The following is a 7,197-nucleotide window of genomic DNA, read 5'->3' as shown; positions in this document are numbered from 1 at the left end:
TAATCCATCCTCTCATCCAATTGTCAATAAGTAATGGTTTAATTGATGCTGAACGGCTTCTGTAAATGTCGACGGAGAACAAGAGGTAGCCATTACTTCTAAAAAATAAAAAATGGCAACTAATAGGAAGATTCTTGTTCGAATCTGGTTCAATAAAAAGCAAAAGTCGCGAAAGATTTTAAAAAAACCAATAGCAACTATTTTGCCTTCCCAGGAAAAAGGGAACTTATAAACTTAATATTAATCATATTTAATTTAATATGCTGATACCCTCAACAATTTTTATTCTATTATTTTGTAAATTAATTTACAAAATATAATTATAATAGTAATAAAGAATGTGCATGTTTAACTATGCTATATAGGTTTTCCTTTGGTTATTTCCCTTCTCTATATCCAAAAAAAAAAAATTAAGATTAGACGATCTATAGAATGGTATATAAACCAAATCAATGAAAACATAAGTTTTTTAAATATTATTCTCACATTATCATTTTTTATTATTATTAATTTGATCCATGTGTGGACTTATAAACCCAATTTAGATAAGTTAATTATATATATATAATTTAACAATAGATTTAGTTTTGAATGCTCTTCTTGAAAGGAAAAAAAAAAAAAAACTATGAACTCTTTGTATGAATTTAATATTTAAATAATTGTTTATTTTTACAAAAAATCAAACATATCTGAAACAAACATATTGATTTTTGAAGCAAACATATCTATTTCATGAGTTCATAAACCTTCATTATTTAAAAAAAAAAAAAAAAATCAAAGATTACTTGTTTCATATCTCCTAAACTTCCTTCCTATATTCGCATTGATGCAAAAGACTTTAATCATAGCCACTTGACCGCAATTGCAACTCGAAATTAGAAACTATGATCTGAATTTCATCTAATTAAAAGAATCCTAATTTGTGTTGTTGGGAGAATTGAAAAATGAGTAGAGAGAGAATAAGCTTGAGATGAAGATGTGTTTGTTGATTTAGGCGCCCCATTTAAACAATTGAAGTTCAATTTAACGCTTTTTTTTACACGTAAGATTAAAATATTATTATTCATAATTTATACAACGATTTATTTCACGCTCCATTGATCCAACTTAACACAGAGTGAAATAACTAAAAAAATAAAAATTAAACTGGACAGGAGATCTTTTTCGAAATTAAAAAATACAAATGATTATTTAATAAAAAATCAGGAAGGAAATTCTGCATCCCTGCATTTGTAATTTCATATTTTTCTTAAAAGATTTAATACAAACCTTTTCGGTAGTAGGATAAGAATGACCCACAGCTTATGAAAGGCGGGCATTTGGCCTAAATAAAGAACTTCTAGAGACGGACGGTAAAAGAAGTGATAAGCGATTGATCTCCAATTTGAAAACGTGGCAGAAAATGATTGGAACATGTAGCACCGTGTACCCTAACTTGTGTTCTCTCAGGTTTTTTTTTTTTTTTTTTTTTTTTTACGAAGCATTTTCTCTCGTATTGACTACTTGGTTTTTGTAATTTTCTTTGCACAATGACTAGGCATGACCATGGCTTAAAATCGCTGGCCTCGATTTTGAAATCACATATTTTAATTGACAAAAAAAAAATGTGGAATCGCAAAAATGATTCAAAAATATTCAATTTCAGTTTGAAACTGAAAATATTCAATTTCCGTTCGAAAATAATTTCTTTTTAAGCTCGTTTTAGTTTTCTAACATGCATAAGTAATTAAAAAAAATCAAGAATAAGTAATAATTTTAAAAAAGATTAAGTAATAATTTTAAAAAAGATTAAAAGAGTGAATAAAAGATTTAAAAATTATTTAAAAAATTATATAAAAAAACAAATTTGAAATTCTTTGGTAGTGTTTGGTTTCTGTGAGTTTAAATTGAAAATTTGAGGGTAAAAAAAAGATAGGCTTTAGTTTCTAAATTTTACAAAATAAAATTTTTATTCTAAAAAAAATCACCCTTCAAATTATCAGTTTTTGACCATTATAAAGCTAAAAATGCCTTTCATTTTATTTGAGAGTTAAAAAAAAATAAATTATAAATAATTATTGTGTAATTTCTATGTAAACAATGTATATTGTGAAGTACAAAAAATTAAATTAAGAACATTCAAATGAGGAACAAATTTTTTTTTTTCATCTTTTCTCACTTACAGTTGATAAGTTAGATTTATGTTAACAAAAATGATATTATTATTATATTTACTGGTGAAAATCGAAATTCTTTTTCAAAGCTCTTTTTTTCCCTTTTAATGATTTTAAATTAGAATCACTAATTTGATTTTAAAATATAAAAAATCAGAATAGAACCATAAACACCCAATTTCAGCTACGATTTCGAATCTCGAACTTTTGTTCAAATTTTACTAATTCGATTTGGTTCGATTTTGATTTAGAACCCATGCCTAAATACAAGCCATCCAAACACATTACTAAATCTTGTAAATGACAAATGTCCCTTGGTCTAATTCCATTGATCACGTCAACCTTAAAGAATAGATATTTGTTAGTAGGGTAAAATATAACTAAGTACTTAAATTATATTTAAATTAATATTGAAATTCATCTATATTTGAGAAACAATTATAATATTCCTAATTTATACTTCTCTCTCAATATTAGGTCATTTCGTTTTAAAAGTGAGCTCTTTGCCGTTAATTAGACACTTTTTGTATGGAATATATTCATTTTTTAGAGGAAAAGAGCTTACTCTCTGGATGGAAAAACCGGATAATGATACTCTCTATATCCCCAAATGATATTCTCTCTTTCCTTGGCAACATAGCTCACAACCCATTAGCTATAAGCACATGTGCCTGCAGTCAATGATTGGTCCTAGTGGCAACTCAGTAAAATATGCCTTGAGCCATAACTGGAGTATCCACATCAGTCCTTGCAAAGGTAAGTAGTATTCCCTGCATCCATCTGAGCACGAATTATATAGACTCCTATATAGATAGGCAAGGACACTTTGGTCGAGAGCTAGATGCTCTTGCCTAGCTAAGGCAATCGTAAGTTTTAAGGTATACAAATTTTATTAACAAAAGCCAACGAAATTTTATAGAGCTTGCATAAAATTCAAAACTTGACTACATGCTTCTATCTCTAGGTCTAAGTTCTATGTCCGTCAATATATGGCCGAATATATCAATTCACTTCTGAATTTTATTATTTTAACTTTACAGTACCATCAACTTTTAATTTGACCATCAAATACTTTTACTTATAAAACTACACCTATTAAATATTTTAATTTTTGAAATTATTTTATTGAATATTTTAATTTATAAAATTAGACTAATTAAACTTCATTAAAAAGTTAAAACTTATGAAATTATTGCTATTTCAAATGTCTTGCTAATTATATATCAAGTCAATATTTTATAAATAAAACCCAAAAATTCTAAAAATTATTAATATTAATGTCGAAAAATATGTAATATCATGAAAATTTACAAATCAAGTGCAGGATAGATCATCAGCCAAGTTCAGGATGCCACAAAATTAAAGTTACAAAATTCAGAGACGAATTTAGTATTCAGCCATCAATATTTACACGCGTAAAACAACTAGTTTTATAGATATCATTACATATCAAAAAGAAAGAGAAGGAAATAGAAAGCACTATTGGAAATTTGATTATATTTAATTTTAGGAGTCATAAGAGTACTTTGCAAAAAGTTAGAATTTCATATTATCAAACAACAAACAACACTATATGATATACTTGAAACCCTAATAAGAGAGGATTAATATGATAGATGAAATTGATAAGAAATATTAAAATTTTATTTTAAAAAAGGAGAGACAAACATTAATAACATTATCAAATATCATGGAAATTGTGATTTTAATAACTCTCACTGCTCACTAATCTCATTTTCAATGACATTTCACCTTCTCATACACTTTGATAAGGGACTGGACCTCTAACTTCGCCCCAAAAGCTAGCTCGTAGAGGAAGGACTGAACCCAGCCTTATACACTAGCTCAGGATGTACTCTGCGGGCGATGTGAGACGCATTATCCCCACCCCATAAGACCTGACTGACTCAGTCGGCGTTCTCATACACTTTGATAAGGGACTGGACCTCTAACTTCGCCCCAAAAGCTAGCTCGTAGAGGAGGACTGAACCCAGCCTTATACACTAGCTCAGGTTGCTATTAGTCTTTGTTAATAATTTCGTTGGATTTCACAATTTTACCTGAAGGACAAGATATACAAATTTACATAATCAATATATAAGGAAAGCTATGTGCTCTCCTTCATTTGGGTCAGACATTTCGTTTTTACGGGCAAGGACCCATATGCCATAGGCCATGACATTCTTGTCGAAAGAAAATTTGACATGAGTATTGGCCAAGAAGCCAGAAGTAATTACCAACAATTGACATGGTGAATAAAGCGGCCAGATCTAGAAGAGTGATTGTCATCGAGGCAAATTTAAGAGCAAATATATCGGCCATTTTTATCAAAAAACAATGATAAGAAGGAGTGATTTATTGATGGGAAGTTCGCATCGGGGAAAAAAATGAATGACTTTATAAATGTCGATGGCCTTTCAGCGTCCACCAAACTTCTTCTTTATACGGGCAAATCATTCCAAATAATTAGGAGTAGGAGATGACTAGTTATGAGCTAGCTGATTGGTATCCCGGATAAACACATCATCGTTTAGGAGAAAATGGAATGGAGAGCTTTAAGAAAATAAAGAACGGTGAATAGCGTCTGAACATGAATTCTTTAGAAAGGAACTGAGAATTTGGGACAAAGTTAGATTAGCGTATATTACTTGATTTGTGATAAAAAAAAAGGTTTTGGTCACTTGACTAGCAGAGTCCCGCGAGATTCTGGATATGAATTATTGGAAGCTATGACCTGTCGATTACCTATGATGAAAAGTTTGAAGCGATCCAGAAGGCGAGAAGGGCAATAGTATTTTAGGAGGTGAAAAATGACAAGCTGATTTCCTTCACAGCTTTTTATAGAAGTATGGAGAAACTACGAAGCAAAACGACAAGGGCCGGTCCAGAGTGCACATGGGGTCTTTAGCTCTACCTATTGAATCATGTGCATAAGGCATTGTTGAGTCGATCCAAGAGATGATGTTGCAGAGGATAAATTATATTTGGTGTGTGAACTCTCTGGACTTTTCTATTTCAGCGTTTCAACGGAAAAAATTAAATATATAAATTCTTAAAATATTTTTATTCAGGTGTATCTCTTGCATGGTTTGCTAGAAAGCCAAATAAAATATGTGGAGCCCACTAAATGTTAAAAACACTCTGTATGACTACAGTTGGTATGCCATGTCAGTTTTGAAACGTAAAAAACGTGATTGATCAAAATTTTAAAAATATTAATTTACTTATGTGCCCTTGCAATAAAAAAATAGGATTCTAAATAAAAAAAAAAATTGAAAGAGGGGATCAGATAATAAACATGATCCATTACTGTATGAATCCCAGTAGAGATTAATCTAATTGCATAAATAAACCCATAATATGAAAAAACTACAAAATCAAATCAAACGAGAGAGAAATTGGGTTCTTTTTGCTATGGAACCGCTAGTAATTCCAGTTGCAGCTATCACAAATGCCCATCGATAAAGAAAGTTGCTGTAATCGAAAGTTTATGATGGAATTGCTTTTAGACCCAAGTTGTGTTTGCCAATGTAGCCATTTGATGGACCATTGAAGGCAAAGGCAGAATCGAAAAGGCAAAGGCAGAAATTTAATTAAATTTTAACATCAAATTTAATTAAAATTTTAATTAAAAAGAAAATCCTCAACCTTTACATCCAGAAAACCCTAAGTCCTCAAATTTCTTTTGAAAATCATTCTAAAACCTTAACCCTAACCCCTAAGAGCTACTAAATTTGATCAGAGCCTTAGTCCCTTCAGATACAGCATGTTTGGCAAGCTCACAAGGAAAAACCAACGTAACGGCAGTCTGGATCTCGCGAGAAAGCAAACCTTGAAGATTTCTGTGCAAGCTTTTCAAATATCATTAATAAAGCTGTTAATGATCTCATAACCTTACTGGAAATTTCAATATCAGGATGGACTTGCTTCAACACCTTGAATATATATATCTTGTACGTCTCTATGCTCTTCTTTGCCTTCTTCTTTTTGATCTTCTTCGCCTTCTTCTTCTTCTTCTTCTTATCACTTGTGTGGCTTTCTTTTGGCAGTTTCTTCTCTGCTATTGGCTTCTCCGCCGTCGCTTTCTCTGCCGATTTCTTTTCCGTTGGCATCTTCCTCTCCAATCCTCTTTTCCAATTTTTCTTATTTTAGAATCCTATTTTTTCATTACAAGGCTCTAACTAAATTAACATTTTAAAGATTTTTACCAATTACCTTTTTACATGTCAAAATCGATGTGGCATGCCAATTATAGTCCTGCACATCTCTTTTTTAAATATTTAGTGGGTCCCGCATATCCTATTTGGCTTTCCGTTAAGTCCCCTAGGATGGAGACATTTTATTGAAAATATTTTAGAGATTCAAATACTTGATTGCAAATATTTTCTATTGAAATACTGAAATAGAAAATTTTAGGGAGTTCAAACATCCAATTTATAATTACAGGTATCGTAGAAATAGTGTCAAGTGGGTCATTTGGCCTAAAACTCATAAAATATAAATGCTACATATATATAGGACATTTTTGGATTTTTCTGTACATTTTCTAGAAGGTGCATCTTGCTTGGTGGGCACTTTTAAAATCCCTATAAATAGAGAAAACTAATGTTGAAAAAGACACACAAATTTATACAAACAACTCGAATTGCTTAATGCATTCAAGTCACCTTTTGTTACCATTTCCTTTCAATCCCCTAATTTTTTGTGTTTCTCTTATGTGTTTCTCTTATGTGCTTCTCAACTTTATTTTTTCTCTCTTGAACTCTTCTTATTTTTATCTCATTCTTTTTTGACCAAATTGTAAGAATTTTAATGTGAGCTATTATTAATTGTGAGCTATTTTAGTTTGTGAAAACAGACTGGATAAATATAGTTTAAGAATATCTATGTGGAGCCTAATTTATATTTATGTGATCACTTGTGTAATGGGCTTATGCACCTCTAGTGGACTAGTATGGTTAGGCGTTAAAAGCGTAGGCCTAATCCTATAAGGGCTTGTGATGGAAATGTCCATAAGATTCTCTATAAATAGACTAGGTCCCCT

The 7,197-nt window shown here is 30.7% G+C and overlaps 1 pseudogene; it reads right to left on the bottom strand.

Annotated features, from left to right (window-relative positions):
- Positions 1–5,532: 5,532 nt before the first annotated feature.
- LOC149491736 (histone H2B.3-like) lies at positions 5,533–6,374 on the bottom strand (annotated as a pseudogene).
- Between the last annotated feature and the right edge of the window lie 823 nt (positions 6,375–7,197).

This window comes from Jatropha curcas, unplaced genomic scaffold (assembly GCF_041381405.1).
Source record: "Jatropha curcas cultivar XTBG-Jc1 unplaced genomic scaffold, XTBG_Jcur_1.0 HiC_scaffold_700_pilon, whole genome shotgun sequence".
Lineage (NCBI taxonomy): Eukaryota > Viridiplantae > Streptophyta > Magnoliopsida > Malpighiales > Euphorbiaceae > Jatropha > Jatropha curcas.
The sequence above is the reverse complement of the archived record's forward strand: the minus strand, read 5'-3'. Positions and strand labels throughout refer to the sequence as shown.